The sequence below is a fragment of the Primulina eburnea genome, unplaced genomic scaffold (genome assembly GCF_022965805.1).
Source record: "Primulina eburnea isolate SZY01 unplaced genomic scaffold, ASM2296580v1 ctg1357_ERROPOS1256773, whole genome shotgun sequence".
NCBI classification, from domain to species: Eukaryota; Viridiplantae; Streptophyta; class Magnoliopsida; order Lamiales; family Gesneriaceae; genus Primulina; species Primulina eburnea.
The window spans coordinates 28,032-38,696 of NW_027330879.1; the positions used below are offsets into that span (position 1 = coordinate 28,032).

The 10,665-nt window shown below is 39.6% G+C and overlaps 1 non-coding gene across 1 annotated transcript; it reads left to right on the forward strand.

Moving 5' to 3' along the window:
* Positions 1-9,558: 9,558 nt before the first annotated feature.
* LOC140820690 (small nucleolar RNA R71) lies at positions 9,559-9,665 on the forward strand. The gene has a single exon (XR_012115562.1). It is a non-coding gene; the product is annotated as a small nucleolar RNA R71 (small nucleolar RNA).
* The last annotated feature ends 1,000 nt before the right edge of the window (positions 9,666-10,665 follow it).

Here is a 10,665-nt window from a genome sequence, read left to right on the forward strand (position 1 = left end):
ATAAAAACTCAACATACGCTAACTAGAGATCCCAAGAACTATGTTCAATGAGACAACTTAATCGCACTAATTTTGAGAAACACTGTGGGGGTTATCTCTAGTCCATTCATATTACAGTGAATGTTCAGTATAAGCTTATGAATTTTTAAAGGTTATTCGAGATGCGATCGGGAAACGGAGACCGAAGGCTGAAAAGGGGAAAATATTTTTATTAAATAATTGTTTTTAATTATTTAAAATAAGGTTGATGCTTTATAATATTTTTAAGAATAAGGAGTTTTGAGGTGATTTAATATGTCGAGTCGTAATTTTTAACGGTATTCGATTTTTGACGGTGAGGGTCGTGGTTAAGGGGCTGGAAGGGTCTGATCGAGCAAAACTTGCACAGTGAATAGTCCCAAAATTTATTTTATAAATGAAAGCTCGATTTAAATATTGCAAGTGCACGATAGTCAAGTTATAATAAACGTAAGTGAATACGAGTATCGTTCCACAAAGACTGCGTTACACTTTTCAAGTAAAATTTCTTTAGCAACGATAAAATGAGTTGATGATTAAACTAATGTAAATTAAACAACTAAAATAATTAAAATGCAAAGAAAACGTATTCAAGAAAGCAATGATTAATTTGGATTAAATCAATTGAGAAATGAATTTGTTGGGAATTAGCAGTTCACCTACCACTCGTGTTTAAATAATTACACTCGACTTTTACTCGTGCATTTGACGGAATTCCCTAGACTAATTAATATACTCTGTCGAGCTATATTAATACTAATCATAAACATGCAGTACTCAAGTGTCCTCAATTATTTAACAGTTCAAGATTGCATTACATTCTATGGAATCCACTAGCTTTCATCCGGGTGAACTATCACTATCGACACGTACCCAATTCCGTATATCTACTAAAATTGTAAATCTGTGGTTTATACTATTTGATCCTATTGTTAATTGTTCTATCGAAATCATCAACAACATGAAATAATCAAAGGAAGTTAGCTAGGCTTCGATTGAAACAAGAAAGAACACTAGCATAAACAAATCACTAATAAAAACGTCGAGAAATAATGTTAAACACCGAGTACGGGGTAGGATCCCCTCAAATCCCAACAAATCTAGAGTTTAGCTACTGAAATTCATGATAAAAACCAACAATCAATGTAAGAAATAAAATACTGAATAATGAAAATACTAAAGATGACGATGGATGACGGCCACAACGCGTGGAAATCTCGAGGTCTTCGAAATCTCCTTTTTCTAGCCTCTCCTCCAAGAAAAGTGATGAAAAATATGATAAAGTCCCCCAAAAGAATCGCTGATCTGGTGTATTAGGTTTAGGTGTAGGATAGAGTCCATAAAAAGTTGGAAACAAATCTTCCTGAATCTCGCTTCTCGCTAGGACGGTATACTTTGACCCGCCTAGCGAGAGGTCCTCGCATAAACTTCCTCGAGCATGTCCCTGGTTTCGCTGGGGCGGTCACTTTTGACCGCCCTAGCGAGACACTTGCGCATAAAATCCTCGGCCAGACCAAAATGCTCGCTGGTGACCGCCCTAGCGAATCCTCTTCGATATTTTGACAAATTTTCTCCCACTTTTTGGTTCAATTCCTACAAAATAACCACAAAATACACGAGATCAATCACATGCTAAATAATGCTAAAAAAATGCAAATTAAACTAAAACAAACTAATATGATGCATGAATGCGACTCAAAATCAACACTAAAAACACGTAAAAACGAGTCCTATCAACCCCCTCATACTAACCTTTTGCTCGCCCTCGAGCAAAATAGGTTAAAGCATGAGATTCTAAACAAACACAACAAACACAAAATACTCAAACAAGAAATAACCAACACAAGTAAATGTCAATGGTGAGTTAACAACTTTTATGCTCATGCCTCAGTGAACTTTCCCACATACAAATCATAATCAAGTCAAATCACAAACGAATACTCATTCTCATCTACACATAAATCTTGACACTAATTTGAATGTGTGTGTGTGTGTCATGATGGGTCTAGTCATTCGTACTTCAAATAGATCAATCATCAAATCATGCGAGTCACTACTTCAATACAAGTCTCACTAGCATGCACCCCGTGTCCATTTATCACTAACCATAAATTGAACTTTATTCAATTCTTAAGTGCAGATAAGGGTGTCGAAAAGAAGGAAAATAAGCTCAAGTGGCTAAAAGTTGGGAGTACACCGATCATTTTCATTGTGCAATCGTCAAGACTTTTCGTCTGACTTTCCTCGTCTCCTTACATCTCCAACTTTTAGCCTAGGAATAGAATTTCATTCCTTTTATTTCGGCTCCCCCTCACCTTACATCTCCCTTTTTTTTTTTAAGATGCACAATTTTCACACATGTACTCCCTAGGCTAAGAATATATAACTTTGGATTACAGCTGGTTAGGGGTATGATATTTTAATTCAGAGCATTGAAAAGGGGGTATATGTAAAGTTCAAGGCAAATCAAATGTTCTCATTCAAGGTCCCAATTAGTGACTTATTTTCGCGGGTTTACATGTTAAATCCACTCATAAATGTTGCCTTTCAAGTTAACCACACAAAACCTTCAAATTTCACCATTATTCCTACAAAATTCTAGTCCCCACACATGTGCTCAAAAAGTTCAAACTTTGTACCAAAATTCATGCTTTAACAATCAAGAGTACCATTCATGAAGTGACCCAATCAATACTTTTGTATACTATCAATTCAACATCATCATTGGCTCATAAACTTTGTCTTCTCACCATAAACGACACCAAACATGCAATACTATAACGGACTAAAAACAACCAACTCAAAACAAGCAATACTAACAACACCAAATAAACTCCCATAACTGAAACTTGACACCACCAAAGTAATATGAACTCCACCAAACAAAAGAAATGCAACGAACTTAAAACCAATTAACTAAGCAAACATAACAATCTACCCCCCTCATACTAGAGTTGTGCAATGCCCTCATTGCACAAAACGAAACAAACACTAAAAACATAAAAACTCATGAATGTAAATGCAAAGACAGAATATGCAAAATAAAAAGAAAGGGGAAACAGTAAACTCCCCTGATCAGAAATCATCCTCCTCCTCATTCTCTGGCGGTGGAACTCCCTCTTCAGCTGCTGGGGGCATAGGATAATTGTACTGAAAATGGAAGGTGGCGGGTATGCGGGTGTAGGTGGCCGTCCGGAAGTGTCGATGCCCAAATGAGTTGAGATCCCCTACACCAAGTATTCGATGTTCTCAATGTGAGCCTGATTAACGGCCTGGTACTGAGTCTGATAATTGGCCCAAGCGCCCAATTCATCGACGCGATCTCGCATGGCACGGCGGCGTGGCTGCGGAGGTGGTGGTGCATGTCCTAAGGCCGGAGGTGGTTGAGCTGCTCTCCCATAATCGAAAAATATCTCCTCGGGCAGCTCAGCCTGTCTTTTCTCCCTCTTGGATTTATAAAGAGCCTCATCAATGGCTCTCATCGGCGGTAACCACTCATCATCATCTGCGAATATCACCCCCGCTCGGGCACACAGCTCAGTCACTATCGTCGGGAAGTAAAAAGTCAAATTGCTGCTATTAATACACATGTTAAGCTGTCCGAAAATGAGCTTGCCCACATCAATCACCAGCCTAGTACAGATGGCATAAAGAACAACCGCCCGCTCACGCTGCACATCACTCGTATGACCGACCGGCATCAATCTCTTAGACAAGAATGCATACCACAATGCCTCCTCCACTTTCAAAAATTTTTCAAGAAAGATCGTATAAGTCCCCGGTTGTTTCCACGTGGTGCCCGGATAACAAAGTGTGCGAATGATCAAATCATAATCCGGGTTAAGCACCCACGCCTGAAACACCGAATCGTCCACCGACGGTAAACCCAACATTTCATTGATCGTCTTGGAATCATACGGGACTAGATGTCCCCTCACAAATGCCTTATACTCATTCCCCTCCGGAGCATTGGCATAAAATTCACGCACAACCGGAACCACAGCTGCATTCGGTTGTGCTACAAAGATATTCCACCTACTTCTTTCTACTCGGGACTCCGAAAAATGATCGATAATAGACGAGCTAAATCCACACTCAGGGATTGGTTTCCTATGTAGTCTAGCATGTTCAAATCTCTCCCTAGCTTTTTCATTCACAAACATAGATGGAGTGGACCGAGAAATAGAAGCACCATGAGTTACCTTAGATCTTTTGGGTGCCATGTCGAGACTGGAGTGCACAAAGTATCAAAACGCCGGAAAATTCTTGAGGGTCGCCGGAGATGCTCACCGGAATCTGTGGAAGATGACCGGAGTTGCTTGAAAGACCACCGGAGAAGAAAGTATTGTAGCCTAAATGCTTCCTGGTGGAGTGTATAGACCAAGATTGAGTCTTTGCCCTGAAAAATCACCAAATAATAAGTCTTGAGCACAAAAGATGGAAGGAGGCGCCGAAAATTGGAGGTGGAGGGGTAGGGTTCGAAGTGGAGAAGAAAAGAGAAGAGGAAGAATTTTTTTAATCTGCGCGACTCGCTAGGGCGGTATATTTTGACCGCCCTAGCGAGAGGTCCTCGACTTAAAACCTTTTAAAAAACCGTATCGCTCGCAGGGGCGGTCAATTATGACCGCCCTAGCGAGAAGTTTTCGGCGACTATGTTATTGAACAATGCGAGTGCCCGCTGGGGCGGTCAGTTTTGACCGCCCTAGCGAGACATTCTCGTCTAAAAAATGAATGCAATGCCATGCAACTACCTAAATGCAAATGATGCGATTAATAAATAAAGAAAATATAATTAAGATCAATATAAGGAGTAGAAGTAGTTCTCAATTTATAGTCTAGAGCTCGACTTTTCACCCATGTCCTCAATGACTGTCATGGAGCCGAGTGACTCCAATTTGTGGCTCAATTGTGCCACCGATATAGTGCTTCAATATTTGAGCGTTCACAGTAAATGTCCCTTCCTTGCCATCATGCAACACCACTGCACCCGATGGGAACACCTTGGCTATAGTGAATGGTCCTGACCACCTTGACTTTAGCTTGCCCGGAAAGAGTCGTAAGCGAGAATTGTATAACAACACCGCTTCACCCACTTTGAATTCCCTTCTTATAATGTGTTTATCATGGGCTCGTTTGGTGCGTTCCTTGTAAGATAGTGCAAGATCATAAGCTTTTCCTCGAAACTCATCTAACTGATTCAACTGCAGCAATCGTTTTTCACCTGCAAGAGCAAAATCAAAGTTTAGTGCTTTGGTCGCCCAATATGCTCTATGCTCTAATTCTACTGGTAGATGACATGCTTTACCAAAAAGCAACCTATATAGTGTAGTGCTTATAGGTGTTTTAAAAGCAGTACGATAAGCCCACAAAGCATCATCTAACCGAATGGACCAGTCCTTTCTATTCACATTAACCGTCTTCTCTAGAATCCTCTTAATTTCTCGATTGGATACTTCAACTTGTCCACTACTTTGGGGATGGTATGGAGTGGAAACCTTGTGGGTGACACCATATTTTCCCAACAGTTTATCAAAAATTTTGTTGCAAAAATGGGTGCCACCATCACTAATGATTGCACGTGGTGCACCAAATCGATTAAAAATATGTTTCTTCAAAAATTTTAATACCACTTGTGCATCATTAGTGGCACAAGCCTCTGCCTCCACCCATTTAGATACATACTCCACTGCCACCAAAATAAATTTCTTTGCAAAAGACGCAGGAAAATGACCCATAAAATCAATCCCCCACACATCAAATATTTCACACTCAACAATGTTATTTAAAGGCATCTCATGACGGTTGGAAATATTACCTGTGCGTTGGCATCTATCACAATTGAGAACATACAAACGAGCATCTTTAAAAAGAGTTGGCCAATAGAAGCCACATTCAAGTACCTTAGATGCCGTCCGTATGGGTCCAAAGTGACCACCTACCTCACGGTCATGACAATGGTTCAGAATTTGATTGGTTTCCTCCTCCGCCACACATCTTCTTATCATGGAATCTGCACAAATCTTAAACAAAAATGGTTCCTCCCAAAAATAATATTTCACGTCTGAAAAGAATTTCTTTCTTTGGTGAAACAATAAATTAGGTGGAGGTGTGCCAGTGACAAGAAAATTTGCAAAATCGGCATACCAAGGGTACGTATTTACCTCAAGCAATTGTTCATCAGGAAACCAGTCATCTATATCATCGTCAATGCCCTTAATTCTAACATGCTCAAGCCTAGACAGATGATCAGCAACTACATTTTCCACACCCTTTTTATCTCGAATCTCGAGATCAAATTCTTGCAATAATAAAATCCACCTAATTAACCTAGGTTTCGCATCTTTCTTAGCAAACAAGTATTTTAGGGCAGAATGATCTGTATACACAGTTACTTTAGACAGAACAAGGTATGAATGAAATTTGTCGAAAGCAAATACTATAGCAAGTAATTCCTTTTCAGTAGTAGCGTAATTCAATTGAGCATCATTTAAAGTCTTACTTGCATAGTAGATGGTATGAAATACCTTGTTCTTCCTTTGACCCAGCACCGCACCAACAGCTGTATCACTAGCATCGCACATCACCTCAAACGGTAACTCCTAATCAGAGACAGTCAGAACAGGTGCTGTCACCAAGCTTCCCTTGAGTATCTCGAATGCATGCAGACAAGTAGAATCAAAATTAAATTCAGCATCTTTCATCAACAAAGAGGATAAAGGTTTAGCAATTTTAGAAAAATCTTTAATAAAACGCCTATAAAAACCAGCATGCCCTAGGAAACTTCTAACTCCTTTTATTGATGAAGGTGGTGGTAGGTTTTTGATTACTTCCACCTTGGCCTTGTCGACCTCAATTCCATTCTCTGATACCTTGTGTCCTAACACAATGCCCTCTTGAACCATAAAATGACACTTCTCCCAATTTAACACCAAATTGCTCTCTTCACATCTAATTAACACCAAGTTCAAATTCTCTAAACATTCATTAAATGAGGAGCCAAAAATAGAGAAATCATCCATAAAAATTTCAAGGAAATTTTCAATCATGTCATGAAAGATAGCGGTCATGCATCTTTGAAATGTTGCAGGTGCATTGCATAAACCAAAGGGCATACGCCTAAACGCAAAAGTACCATAAGGGCAAGTGAAAGTAGTTTTCTCTTGGTCCTCAGGTGCAATTTTGATTTGATTGTATCCCGAATATCCATCTAAAAAGCAATAAAATTCATGACCTGCTAATCGTTCAATCATTTGGTTGATAAATGGCAATTGAAAGTGATCTTTACGGGTTGCATCATTCAATTTCCTATAATCTATGTACACACGCCAACCCGTAACAGTTCTAGTGGGAATCAACTCGTTTTTTTCATTAGTAATAACAGTAATCCCACCCTTTTTAGGCACACATTGTACAGGACTTACTCACGCACTATCAGAGATAGGATAGATAATACCTGCATCCAGAAGTTTAATTGTTTCAGCTTTTACTACCTCTTGCATCTTTGGATTGAGTCTCCTTTGTGGTTGTGCCAGAGGTGAGTATTTATCTTCCATCAGAATTTTGTGCATGCAGATCGAAGGACTTATCCCTTTTATGTCCGAAACCTTCCAAGCGAATGCTCCTTTATGCTCCTTAAGGACTCCCAAGAGCTTACTCTCCATATCATCTGTCAAAGAAGAGGAAATAATAACAGGCAATTTATTATTTTCTCCTAAATATACGTACTTGAGATGTGGAGGTAGTGGTTTGAGCTCCAAAGTAGGTGGCTCCTCTAGGCTTGACTTTTGAGGCATTAAATCTTTTCTGTCTCCCAATTCCTCTAGTCTAAGCCTCACTTGCTTTCTCCAAGGTTGAATGGCATTCAAGTGAGCTACCATCTCCATCTTTTCCTCGTCTAGCTCATCCTCCTGCTTTTCAGTAGTGAGAGTGGCCTCCAATGGTTCTTTCAATCCATCCTGCATAAAATCACAAACGAGAGAATCCAAGACATCAATACGAAAACAACTATCATTGTGCATTGTGTGCTTGAGAGTATTGAAGACATCAAAAATAATTTCTTCTTCTCCAACTCTCAGTCTCAATTTCCCCTCTTCAACATCAATCAGTGCTTTCCCTGTAGCCAGAAACAGTCTACCTAGGATTAAAGGCATCTCTAAATCTTCCTCCACGTCAAGTACCACAAAATCTGCAGGAAAAATAAACTTATCCACTTTCACCAAAACATCTTCGATAATCCCACGTGGATACTTGACAGATCTGTCAGCCAGCTGCAACGACATCCTAGTTGGCTTGGGTTCACCTAATCCCAGTCTCCTAAACACAGAAAAAGGCATCAGATTAATACTCGCACCAAGATCACATAGATCTTTATGAAAATTAATGTCACCAATAATGCAAAGTATAGAGAAACTCCCTGGATCTTTTTGCTTAGGAGTCATCTTGTTTTGAACTAAAGCGGAGCAATTTTCAGTCAAATTCACCGTCATATGATCTTCCAGCTTCCGCTTATTTGCTAAGATATCTTTCAAGAATTTTGCATAACTTGGCATATTCAATAAAGCATCAGCAAAAAGAATGTTAATATGTAATTTTTTAAATATCTCAAGAAATTTACTAAATTGTGCATCTAATTTATCTTTCTTCATTGCTGCAGGAAAAGGTGGAGGGATAAAAATTTTATTCTGTGCAATAGGTGTAGATGTAGAGTTAGAAGACTTACCTCCTCGATTTTCCACCTCATCCTCACCGTGCTTGGTCTTTCCCTCATTAGACTCGAGTGCTTTTCCACTACGCAATTCCACAGCCTTCACGTGTTCTCTTGGGTTAGTTTCCGTGTTGCTTGGCAAAGCTCCTTGCTCTCTATTAGCAATCAACTTAGCCAATTGTCCAATTTGATTCTCTAACCCCTTTATGGATGCATCTTGGTTCTGAAATCTCGTCTCTGTTGCAGAAATAAATTTAGTCATCATTTGCTCTAAATTGGACTTCTCCTCCCGAGGTGGTTCTGGCTTGAATCCTTGGTGCATCCCATATGGTGGACCTCTTTGTTGGCGATTTTGGTTGTTTTGACCTCCCCATGAAAATTTTGGGTGATTCCTCCATCCCGGATTATATATGTTCGAATAAGGGTCATTTCTAGGACGGTTCTGGAATCCCACTTGTTTTACCGGTGCTCCCTCAGGCACATAGAATGGATTGCCATCTTGGCAATCCTGCACGTCATGCTCACCCCCACACTTATCACAGAAAATTTCTTGCAGACGCATAGCCGACCCACTCATGCTCATCCCATCAATCTTTCTATTCAAAGCCTCTAACTGTGCTGAAACCGCCGACAAATCATTAACTTGATTAACTCCAGCACCTCGTCTCTGCCTATCAGACTGAGAATGATAGCTACTAGCAGCCATCTCCTCCAATAACTCATATCCTTCCTCAGCCGTTTTTCTCAGTAAGTTACCACAGGCAGCAGCATCTATCATAGTACGGTTAGGAGTAAGCAGACCGTAGTAGAAAGTTTGAACAACTAACCCAAGAGGCAGCTCATGGTGTGGACATCTCCTCAACAAGTCCTTGTAGCGCTCCCATGCCTCGTAAAGTGACTCTTGCTCATATTGAGCAAAAGTAGTAATGTCGGCTCTAAGCTTCATAGTTTTCGACGGAGGAAAGTACTTGATCAGGAATGCCTTTGCCATATCCTCCCATGTAGTAATAGACCCTACAGGCAAACAGTTTAACCACGACTTAGCTTTATCTCTCAGTGAAAATGGAAATAAACGCAAACGAACAGCATCATCAGACACGCCATTAAACTTAAAAGTATCACAAATTTCAAAAAAGTCAGCTATATGAGAATTAGGGTCGTCAAGTGCACTTCCCCCAAATTGTACAGTGTTCTGAATCATCTGAATGATAGCTGGCTTGATCTCAAACTGATTAGCTCGGATGACTGGTCTTACGATGCTTGGACGTGCTCCATCAAGAGACGGCTATGCATAATCCATCATCGGTATATGCCTTGGCTCCTCTCTGTGTTGATCGTCTTCCATTCTTTCCTTCGCTCTTTGCTGCTGTAGTCGACGTCTAGCTGTGCGTTCAATCTCGGGGTCAAAAGGCTCAAGCTTAAACTCGAGTGATCTTCGAATGCACCACAAGAAAAATCTGCAACACAATGAGAGTATCAAATAACAATAAAATAAATAATACTAAAGAATTTAAATGAAAAATAAAAAATTGTGAATCAACAGTCCCCGGCAACGGCGCCAAAAACTTGATCGAGCAAAACTTGCACAGTGAATAGTCCCAAAATTTATTTTATAAATGAAAGCTCAATTTAAATATCGCAAGTGTACGATAGTCAAGTTATAATAAACGTAAGTGAATACGAGTATCGTTCCACAAGGACTGCGTTACACTATTTTTATTTTCAAGTAAAATTTCTTTAGCAACGATAAAATGAGTTGATGATTAAACTAATGTAAATTAAACAACTAAAATAATTAAAATGCAAAGAAAACCTATTCAAGAAAGCAATGATTAATTTGGATTAAATCAATTGAGAAATGAATTTTTTAGGAATTAGCAGTTCACCTACCACTCGTGTTTAAATAATTACACTCGACTTTTACTCGTGCATTCGACGGAATT